At 30.3% G+C, this 12751-nt stretch overlaps 1 protein-coding gene across 4 annotated transcripts in view; it reads right to left on the reverse strand.

The window, feature by feature from the left end:
• Positions 1-12751, reverse strand: part of LOC145258169 (double-stranded RNA-specific editase 1-like) — a 134624-nt gene that overhangs the window by 85358 nt on the left and 36515 nt on the right. The window lies entirely within an intron of this gene.

A 12751-nucleotide genomic window follows, 5' to 3' on the forward strand; every position in this document is an offset into this window, starting at 1 on the left:
GTGACATGCATAAGAGTTATTAAAACCGAAAATCATGTTATATATTCGAATAGCATTACTTTTAAATGAGAAATAAGGTGCTACTTCACTCCAGCAATAGATGAAAAACAAATTCTTACTCTGGACGCACAGAAAATTTAGCACAACAGAAAATTACTTAAAGTATCGAGTGTTTATATTTTTATATTAGAAAAACATGTTTTTCTAATATAAAAATATAAACACTTGATACTTCTACAGTATCCTACCCAGGAAATAAGGTACTTGTCAGTGACGTACCCATATAAAATACAAAGAAATTCTTATTTGTGACGTACATAAGTTATAAAAATCGAAAATCATCTAATATATTCGAGTAGTATAACATTTATATAAAAAATCCGGTGATTCTTCACTATAGCACTGATGTAAAAACATACTCTTACCTGTGACATACCGAAAATTTAGCACAACAGAAACTTATGGTTATAATTTTAAGTGTTATACATTCCCGCGCTAGGTAAGGAATTTTTTTTATCACATACGTGGTGTAAATTTCCTGTCCAATGAAGGTACAATTATTCCATACATATGTTGTGTAATACCCGTCCTAGGGTAGGTAAAATATTCTTTTGCTCACGATGGCAAATGATACATAAACATAAAAACTTCCTCTATTCTAAGAATAACAGGTATGTTGAAAATTTTTCTCATTGTCTTATACGGTCCCGAGCAACGCCGGGTGGCCTTGCTAGTAAAATCTAAAAATGTTTGCGACTGTTTGTACCAGAGAAATAAGCATAACACCATTACATAGTAATATTAGAATAGATGGAAAGAAACAGGTTACATTTTATAATAAAAGGGGAGGGGGTCCTAATCTATATCTATAAAAGTGAACGTGTGTGTACACATTTCCTTACGCAATAACTGTCAATTTTCAGTCTACAGATTCAAAATTTGATATACAAGGTAGAGATTTGGGAAAATCTTTGTAATCCGTTTTCGGACAGAAATTTGGCTGTTAAGGGGTCAAAGTTCAACAATTTGGCCTTTGAGAACTCTACCAAACTTCTTCGCCAATTTTTGGTCTAAACACTTGAAATTTTAGATATAGGTTACTTGGACATGGATCTAACTTAACTTGATTTGAACCCCAAACAATAAATGTTAAGGCGCCAAAGTTAAAAAAAATTGACTGCTTTTTTTTTTTTTTTTTTTTTTTTTTTGGCTCAACATACTCCTCCAAACACCCGGGCAACGCCAGGCTGAAATGCTAGTTAGAAATAATTGTGATTAGGATTTTTTATTTTACAGCATATGAACCCTTCAATTCAATTTTATCCAAATACATGGCGGTAAATTTCATATTAATGAAGTGAAAGTGGCAATGTTGCTTCTGGTCCAAACCTTTGAGTCTTACTGTTGCATATAAATTTTGCAGTTTCTGCAGCCAATGTCAAAGACTTTGTGCAGATCAATCTTGAGGCGCAATCTTTGTGCGCCTTATGCAGAAATCCGGTTCAAATTAACAGAAGCCTTTGACTGTATATAATATCTAACAACTTATTTCAAGTATATAGGTAAATTGATTAAAATTTTCTAAGTAGCATACATTAAATTTTCATCGAGAAATACAATTAGAAACGTTTTCTGCTGAACTAAACAATCTATAAATTAATGATTGCATGTTATTTTGTGTGTCACGCTTACATCTTTTTTCTTTAGAGTGACTCTCGTTTAATGGTTATGACTTTTCATTTCTTGTAAGAAATAAATTTACCAAGGCTTATAAGTTTTGGTTTCGATTATAGCTGAAGCACTAAAGTCAAATATATTTTTTATTTTTTTAAATCAAAACTTTATAATATATAACAATCGATAGAAAATTGACTAATATATACAAAATATGCATAAATTAAAATATCGTTTAAGCGTATTTTACGACCGGGCATCCCTGCTAGCTTAGATAAATACTTTTACAGTTTTAACAAAAGAGCTACAATAATACAGGGTGACCCCCCCCCAAAAAAAAAAAAAAATTAAGCCCCCATTTCTTAGTGTTTTGTCCGAATGAAATGAAACTTTGGTCATAACTAGATTATTATATTCAAAAATCACATCAAAACACTAGGGTCTTTGGCCTTTTTTTTTTTCTCCGTTGACTGGAAAATGCTAAAATCAATTAAATGTCCTGTTTTTTTTTTTTTTTTTTTTTTTTTTTTTTTTTTTGGGGGGGGGGGGGGGTCACCTCGTATTAGAGTGTCTCCATTAACGCTGAACATCCACAGAATGCCGACATAAATATATGAAAGAGTCCGCTGTGGAATTTTCACAGGTCCTGCTAGTTCTCGCTGAATATGACAATTTTAAGTTGGCAAACAATTTTTGTAGTATCAACTGGGGCTACTATGATAATCAAATATTAACCTGTACTTTTTCCCCTATAATAAATCAACCATGATCCTTTAAATTCTAAAACTGGGTTCTAACATAGTGGAACCTGTAAAAGTTCTATATTTCCCATCAATGTTAAGTTAGTGCAAGACGTTTTTGGAAATGCAATATGTATGCGGACTATGATATAATCAAAACTACAAAACCTCACAAACTAGGATAAAAATCCCATAACAGCTGTTTCATCGTGCGACCTTGCTGATTTGTGTCGATCTACATATGGTGTGATAAAACGCAGACATTTTCCTCCAAAACCTGAAAGACTCAGTGAAGAGAAACAGGAAATGTGCACCATTTGCGCCAAATAGGATACTCCTTAGTGCTGTAGAACAAAAAGCGGATTGGTAGAAAAAAAAAAAAAAATGACAAATGCAATCTATAGTCTCATAAAATGTGCCTTAGTGACAAGAGAAGTTTGGTGTTTTGGTATAAAGAGGGGGTCTAATGACATGACAGAACTATTCAAATGCATCATTCTGGTAGCTTCCGCTATTTTCACATAAAATATCTGCAAAAACATCTTACATCATTTTTGAAAAGATTAAAACAAGTGTTATTCATTTGAGATTTTGTGTGTGTGTGGGGGGGGGGTCTGTGTATGTGTGTAGGGGAGGGGGGTGTCTGTATGGGGGGGAGGTTGTCTCTGTGTGTGTGTAACACTTTAGGAACAAATGCTTGATAAACTTATAGGAGACAGAGTTGATTGTATCCTCTGCAATCAATAAAATATTTTGACAAGTGTTTACTTTGAAGTTTAATAACACATGATTCATGAATACAATTTTTTTAATATTAGCAAACAAAACAGGAATCATGCTATTCAATAATGCGATGAACAGAAGCAATAAAAAAGTATAAGTCATCTTTTTTTGGTAACAGCTCTACACAAACATAAAAATAATGCTGAATATAAAATATCTGTTATATGTTATAAATACAAATTCTTATGTTATATGTTATAAATACAAATTCTACAAAAATGGATAATTTTTTACATCTTGTTTTTGAATTATTTGAATGAGGATTGATAATTTCAATTATTCAGATAGTTCTTATATGCACCAGTGGCGCAACAGATAAGAGTGCTATGTGACATTCTTCTGAGAGTCCTCAGTATGGGCGATATTAAGACTATAATGAAGAATTATCCAAGACTTTTATCCAGTCGTGGTTGACAAAACGGTAATAAGCTACTGGTGCTGATTAAACAAAGTATTCCATTTCAAATTTTGTACATATTCCAGAGTTCAACAAGACAAACCTCAAAAAGTTTGCAGATTATATTAGCTAAACATTTTGAGAATCAAAATTATTGGATTTTATATCTGTTCACAAACTTGGGTTATTTGTTGCACACAAAGATTAAACTGCCAAATTCATATACAAAACATATTAGTTTCCTAATATACATAAGATTAATTTACATATTGATTTGCGAAAGGATATCAATAACTCATTTGTTATTGTTGTTTTGATATTATGAATTATACATAAACACACTTTTCATACAGTGGCATTTTGGATGAAAAGAATTTTTCCAACTCAATTTTCTTCAGAGGATTGTGAAAGTTCAACATTTATATAAACATATAACCACACCCTAACCAAGTAAAGAAGTTAGTGTACAGTAGACCCCCAGGATATGGTAGCTCTAGGATACGTTTTTTTTTTTTTTTTTCACATTACGATGTGGAATAAAATGTTTTTCCGGACCCTGGTCACAACATTTGCCCCATCTTCGGTGTTATTTATGTTATTTGAAAATATACACGTGTATTATACACTGTACTACATTTTTCTAATTTTTAATGCCGTATTCCGGGGTTCTACTGTATTTATAAAAAAAAATTTTACTACAAAATTGAATTTCACTATAATGCATGTCCATTCATTTGTATAAGTATTATTAAAATAGAAAATACATATCTCACAGCCAAGCAAACAAGTACAGATATTTTCTTTTCAATATTCTTGGATAAAGTTATGTATTTTGAACAGGATTCCCACTGGTGCATCCTATTAAAATAGCATCAACAATATAAAAATTCAAAACCAAGAGATGGAAAATGTTTTTTTTTAAATTAGATAACATTATTTCCAAGGTCATTAGACAGAAATTGAATTTGCAAAGATCTTCAATTATATAAAACTAGCAGGGAGACCCTGTCTTGGATTGAATGAAGATCAACAAATGTTCCACACTCCCATAGTTTTATATCATCAAAATCGGTAAAATCGTCCACTTTTTTTTTTAATCCACTTGATTGCCTGCTCTAGTTGGTGACTCATCTGTGTACCAGGAAGAATCTTCAAATGCCTTCCCACATCAAGTCCACAATACATTGTACTTTACATTACACTGTAGAGAACCTACTGTTGATTTTATAAAATTGTTTTTATATAATGGCTTGAATTAAACTTTAAAATGCAAAAGTATCATGGTTCAATTGTGCTCTAAAACAGAAACTTATTTTGAATGCTCTCTTGTTTTATCAAAGACCCTACTGTTGATTTTGAATGCTGGATCTTTCTGCTTGTGCAATTATAAAACTTTTCAACTTTTCAAACGCAATTGTGATGTTAGGCTGTATAAGGCGTTAACATGAAGTGGTGACTACCATGTAAAAAAATAAAAATAAAAATTTTTCGATTATCAATACTTATAGGGAGCATTCAGATATAAAACCTAAGACTCCCAGACGCATCAAGTACATTTCCAAGTCATTAGGGAATGAACTCACATGCACGAAGTGTCTCAATTACTATATACTAGCAGAATCTAGTGAAGATTCCAGTTTCTTCAATGTTTTAAAAAATTCAAATGCTATAAAAAAGTTTTAGTCTGATCTATATATCTATAAAAGTGAAAACGTCTGTATCCGTCTGTACATTTCCCTACCAAATAACTGTCAATTTTCAGTCTACAGACTCGAAATTTGACATATGGGGTATTGAGATTTGAGAAAATCTTTAATCGAGTTTCGGCCAGAAATTTTGCTGTTAAGTCAAAGTCCAACGATTTGACCTTTGAGAACTATCAAACTCTTTTGCCAATTTTGGGTCTAAACACTTGAAATTTTAGATATAGGTTACTTGGACAAGGATCTAACTTAATAATTTGATTTGAGCCCAAAACAATAAATATTAAGGATTCAAAATTCAAAATAATTTGATCTGTAGTCTCTAACAAATAAGTCAGCCAAATTTGGGTCTAAACATTTGGAATTTTACAAAGGGTATTCAAACTTTCAAACTTTTTAATCAGTTTTTTGGCCGAAAATTTGGCTGCCAAGAAGTCAAAGTTGAAAGAGTTGACCTTTGCAGATTCTATCAAATTCCTCCACCAGTTTTGGGTCAGACATTTTAATTTGATTTGAGCCTAAAACCATAAATGTTAAGGGTCAAAGTAAAGAAAATTTGACCTCTGCAGTCTCTCGCAACTTTTCTGTATTGTAGTCAAGGAAGTCTTTTATATAGAAAAGCATTACCATACATATGCACACGCATATAAAGTTATTAACAGTACATAGGAGTTAAGCAAAGCCGAGCTGAACTGCTAGTTTTATAACAAAATTAAAAGTAAATATTAGGGTTTTCTTTCTTAAACATTTTTCTCCTGTAAATTTGTTAACTTTACATATTGGCAACGTTGCAGTTATGCTTAGAAAAGGACAAGCAAGATTAAAAAAGGTTCTCTTCCGGATTCTAATTTCGCCTTTTTCACTCACATGCCCACATTTTGAATTTGTAGCAGTGGGCCAACATCAGTGATTTTTTTTATACTAAAAATGGTTATTAATGTTTTTCTTTTTTGTTTTTTAATGTGATATATAACTGATATAAATTGCAGAGCAAAAAATAAATTAATAAAATCATTTTTTTTATTTCAAATTATTTAATTAAGTAAAAATTCCATTTTATACTTGATTGCTACATTTAAAAAGTTACTTTTTTCATCATCAACGCTCTGATCCCCCTCTGGCATCAATTGACATAGAGGGCTCTCGTCTTGGAGAAGACGCATGTTTTGACAAGCTTCTGGGCTTGACCTTTACTCCTGATCTGAAATGGAACACCTACATCAAATCTGTTGCCAAGGTCTCTAGAAAAATGGTGGGATCGTTCTACCACTCCAGTAGATATCTCACTGCTGATGCAATTCTCTATCTATATAAAAGCCAAGTCTGTCCAAGGATGGAGTATTGTTGCCACATTTGGGAAGGAGCTGCTAGAAGCAGCTTATTCTGCCTTGACAGAGTATAAAATAGATTTTGTAGCTTAGTGGGGGATGCCCTTTTCTCTTTCCTGCAACCTATTTCCCACATTAAATTTGATAATCAAGTTAATAAATGAAATAAAATATAAAAAAAAAAAATCCACCACTGATATCAGCCCACTACTACAAATTCGGAATAGAGGCATGTGATTGAGAAAAAGCAAAAGTAGAATCAGGGATATATCTGCTACATGAGAACAAAAAAATATCCGCTACATGAGAACAAAAAAAAAAAAAAAAAAAAAAAAAAAAACATTATTTCTCTACATAATCAAGTTTGGGAGTACAATTATTGATTAATATCATTGATCAATTCAGGATCAATTATGAAAACGAATAATAAAATAAAAACCAGCACTCTCCCTGATTAAAAGAAAATATTCAATCATTGCAAATATGATTTGCTGTTTCTTGCCTGAATATTCCAAAGAACATAATTCATGTTCAATATTAAATTACAAAAATTCAAACGGACTAGATTTTGCAAAAGAAAACATAATAGAAACCAATGTGCATATGGATTTGAATTTTAAATTTTTCAATTATCCACCAATGTGTAAAATGTGATATATTTAATGAATCACCCCTGTAATTGTAAGCAATATATACTCAATTTGAGAAAAACATTTCAGCTAATTTTTGTATGTGTTATGGGCATATGAATTTAAAAAATAGTTGTCATAACTGTTTTCTACTGTAATTTTGACAAAACTAGGATTGGCATATTTTTTGTTTCCAGAAAAGATTTTTTTTTTTTTTTTTTTCATTTGGATAATTATATGATCATTATATATATATATATATATATATATATATATATATATATATATATATAGATATCATTATCATTTGGATAATTATATGATCATAAAATTTTAAATCCTCTTACAAAAAAAAAAAAAAAAGTGATTTACATTTTGGTGATTTACATAGCTATCAGTAATGGTGTGATAAGGTTAACAATGAAATAATTTGGTAAAACATGAAGGGATCCGCAGTTGTCTCCCTTAGATTACAACACAGCAGCAGCCTGGCTAGTTGAGATTTATCTCAAAGGGATCAGATGCGAGCTTGGTCAAAAAAGGAATTTATGACCGAGTAACATACACTTGTAAAATTATCTTCCTCTAGAAAGATTTTTCTTCCAACTTAGACTAGAATGGACACGTTATTGTAAGGTAATTTTTAATGAACAGAAACAATGTGTTAGTCATGGGAATGCAAAATCAACCACAAGCTAATAATTTATGTTCGGGTGATCAATAAGAAACAATATTGGAATCAGGAATTAAAAAGATCCAAGCATATTTTCCAATGCCGAAAACGATTCATTTCCTTTTTTTTCTCTCTTCTTAAAACTTATTTTCCATTGCTGCTAATAATTATGAAATCATAAATACTTATAGATTCTAAACTATCAATAAAACTAAAATCTACAGCAACTCCAAATCTATATTTACATTTGCCAATATGATTTTACCGTAAAAAAAAAAAAAATTGCAGCTAAATATTTAAAGATTTTAGAAGAATCAGAATCGGTAATTGTATCAAAATCGAGAAAAATATTGGAATTATCCCATCACTAGTGAAAATATTTTAAATTTATAAACTTTAAAACTGATGTTACTTATTTCTTTGCATTTCTGATAACATTTGTAGAGCGTACAAATATTATAAATAAAAATCATAACTAGAAAATACTTTATACTCATCCTATGTCAGCTGCTAACATTAGACACCTTCAATGCAGGATAAGCTTATGGGACTTAAAATTCATTTAGCATACTCATTATCAAAACATTGTTTAAACTTTTTAAGAGTGTAGGGTATTCATTTATTAGTGATAGCCATTGAGATTTTAAATAGAGATTATTTAATTCTTTTTATTTATTTAATTTGTTAGACGAGCCAGGGATTATTTCATGGATAATTTAAAGCATAAAATCAGGTTAGTTTATTAATTGATGTTCTAATGAGGTTTTGCAGATTCAATAAATGCGAACAATCTTTATTTGTATAAAACCAAATATGCACGATAAAAACTTGATGTGCAAATAATTTCAACTCTGCAACTTATTGAATCCAGTTGGCATGGAAAGAATTTAATTAAAATACTTTTCTGCCTTATTAACACACTGACAATGACAGTTTAAGTATCAATAAAAGAGCGATAAAATTGATTTTAGAATCATAAATAAAAATTTTAAAATGCCAAGAATGATTTTTAAGTTAAGATTTTTTGTATAAAAAAACAAAAAATAATAGTTCAACGTTAGAATTTCTTTATTAGAAAATTGTTAATACGTTTTTTGTTTTTTTAAATCATGCAATCAGCTTTATTTTGAATGAAATCCAATCTAAAGCTTTTAAGCCAAAAGGATTTTCAGTTTTATCCGTTGGGATTATCTGAATCACATTTAATGAATTTGCGTTTTGTTTTAATAGTATAAGGAGAGAGGGGCTTTTCATACACAATATTTTCCTGATACCACTCAAAATATAGTGGAAAGGCTTCTGGCACAGCAAACTAAAATCCTCTTTTTTTTTTTAAATGGTTTAATGAGAATGCCTATTATTAAAGCACTTGCTATTGATGCTAAGGGATGAAGAGAGATACAAGGGAAAAGAGAAGTAGAATTTGTTTAATGCCTACCCAGCAGTTAGAGCTAATAATTTTTTTATGTAGGGAAAAATACAGTTCCCAAATAATGGTCCACTCTGGATTGGGACAAAAAAAAAAAAAAAAAAAAAAAAGATTGCCTCAATCTAGAAAGAATATTTCTATACTTTTCAAGAATTAAAAAGATGGAATGTAGGATAGATACTACACTTTGATCTTAAAGTTTGTCTTCTAAGCAACAAATAGTTAATGTTATCAATAGATCTCCAAATCACAACTGAATACTATCCACAGCCTGTGCAATGGAAACATACTTTACAGGGCACCAACTAGACATGTGACAAGTTAGGCAAGGGTTAAATAGATACTAGAAAAAATGTGATTCATTGAGTCACTATGGTTGGATTGATTAAGGAATAAGTTAGTTTGGAAGGAGTTAATTTTTTTAAGTCCTTTTCTGATTGCAATCTCTGTTCCAAGAAGTAAGTGACAGACACTTAAACTTAAGTAACACTGAATGATATTTCTATTTTATATTCTGTTCTGCCAGATTATAAATATTAAATGATAAAAACAGGGAAAAAAAAAAAAAAATCAAACGATCTCAAAAAAGAAGTGGAGAGAGACTCACGTTTGGTTGGCTAGTGTGATAAAGGGAGGCAATTTAAAATTTCTACTGGAAGGAAAAATACAACTATTTAAATGTTTTCAATATCAGAACATGATACTAGCATTAAAATATTTCAAACCCAATATGCAAAATTAGTTAACTTCGTGACAGATATCGCACACACACACACACACATACATATATATATATAAAAAGTATATAAAATAGTTTGTCCATCAAGTGGAATTAACTTTAAATAGGATTTTTTGACTTTACTCTTAGTGAGAAATGACCTCAATTTTCACATTTATTCATTTAGATAAATCGATTGTTTATTGTTAAAATGTTGGGGCATAAGAGAATAGTTTACATTTAATTACATTTAATCAAGCCGAAATTATTTACCAATAAACAAGCCAAATAACCATAGAAATTGTATATTATGTTGTTCATAAGGTTTTCGAAAGGATTGTAACACCGTAACGTTTTGCTTTTGCAATTACACTTGTGTTGACAAAATTTTGTGAAGACCAAAAAGTTTATCAATCTTACACAAAATGTTTCCATAAGAGGAAAAGAGTTATATAGTTATAAGTCATCCTCATCAAAGTTAAAAGCCACTCAATGAGAATTAATCAAATGAGTAGATTAGTTTAATGAAGAATGAGAGGTTTGAAGATGATGAATGGAATGAACCAAGTTTTATTACTTACGGAGATGGTTTATGAAAACTATTTGCTGACATTTGACAGTTATTCTGTAGGGGAGTAGTCCCATGATAACGTGTTTCAAAGGTGTGAAATTCTTCTGTCCAAATATACTCGATATGATTCACAGATGATTGCCATTTCATCACATTTTTTTAACTGTCATCCTTTCCTTATCTACAGACAGCTTCAAATTTTAGTAGTATGTCGCACAGATGACACAGCATAATTCCTGTCATCCATGTGCAAAATTCTATCTCCCCAACAAGCCATCTTTGCACACTTCGCTATTCCTTCATCGCAGACACATCTATACATCATTTGATTAGTTATAAACACTTGTACTACACAAGGACCACTCACTGAGCATCCATCATTATAACCAGTTGACATGTTATGGCAAGATGACCAATAATTACTTTATATATAGATTGATCGAGGTATCCATCTAAAACCAGGTTTAACATGAAGATAATCTCTTTCCGAAACAGAGCCAGCAAAAACTAATGACCTCTAACCTGAACTGGTTTTAACATGCTAATAACCAAACTTTCAACATTTGTTCCAAACATTTCCGCTATGAGAAAGCCAAGAGCTGGATTTAGTTGACAAAGGCACTTTGATACTCTTACCATATGAGAGAGAGAGAGAGAGAGACAGACAGACAGACACACACACAAATATAGTGTAGATATATATGATATGAGAGAGTTTGAATTATCTACTAGACACCATCCTTAGATATCTCTGTACAAGAGTTTGTCATAATGCGACATGAGAATACTTAACCATACAAGTAAAACTTGACCAAATATCAAAAATAAAAGTATTTAAAAATAAGATTCCCTCAACACAGCTATACACTAACTCACGAGGTACAGTGCACATTATGTTTATCTCAAGTAACAGCACGAAATGGGATACTCCACCAGATCAGATGAATTTTTGTTCTGGAATCCGTTAATACCAAGAGACCACAAAAAAGATACTATAACAAAGTTAGCTGGTCGATTGGGGAGGGAAGAATCTATTTTCTTCGCCTTTTTACTAATTCAACATTTGAGAGGTAAAAGACAACTTTAGTTGAACACTCATATCTATCTTATGATAAAGATCAAGTATTAGGATCAGAAAAGAGCCATTTGATTTCTTAGACTACACCAGAAAAAAAAAAAAAAAAAAAATGCTTTGCCAGCATTCATACAATTTCTCAATACATTACTAAAATATGTATATAAAATAGTAATTTTTTATAAATACGAAATCATTTCTGAAGACCTAAAGAAAAAATATCCACTATTTACCTTTTATCATACAGCAGTGAATGGTTTTCTTTTTTTTTTTTCCAAATTCATTTCACGCACAGTTGTCTGACTTGCTTTTTGCTTTCTCACTTCCTTTTACTTGTCGAGGTTTAGGGTGGGGGTAGAGAAAAGGTGTGTTTTACTTGCAAACTTTGGTTCGACAGGATAAAAGTAACATTAAAAGCAGATAATGGCTTTATTGGATATCAGTAAAATTACAGACCTATGTTCTTAAGTCATATTTTTCCATAGGGCAAAATTTTAAAACGATTATATGAAATAGAAAGAGAATATAATTAGCATTTCAATGATAATTTGATGTGCCTTTTTTTAAGTTAAAAATGAAAAAAACACTCAAAATCGAACAGAACAAGAAAGTGAATTTGTTTTTTCATTTTGACATTTCATACGTTAAGCTTCAATTAAAATGTGCAGGGTTTGATTTGATATTTTTGAGAGTTTAAACTTAGATGAACAGTGTTATGTGATGCAAGTTTTTAGTATGAGAACCAAAGATACAACAGATTAAAGATTTTGAAATTGATAAGGTATATCAAAATAAATTAAAGTTTCATATAGATTTTTTCAGAATTATTTTTATGTATAATAATATATATATAAATATTTTTATGTATAATATATAAATATTTTTATGTATGATATATAAATATTTTTATGTATGATATATAAATATTTTTATGTATGATATATAAATATTTTTATGTATGATATATAAATATTTTTATGTATGATATATAAATATTTTTATGTATGATATATAAATATTTTTATGTATGA

This window comes from Euprymna scolopes, chromosome 33 (genome assembly GCF_053919585.1).
Source record: "Euprymna scolopes isolate OS-2025 chromosome 33, ASM5391958v1, whole genome shotgun sequence".
NCBI classification, from domain to species: Eukaryota; Metazoa; Mollusca; class Cephalopoda; order Sepiida; family Sepiolidae; genus Euprymna; species Euprymna scolopes.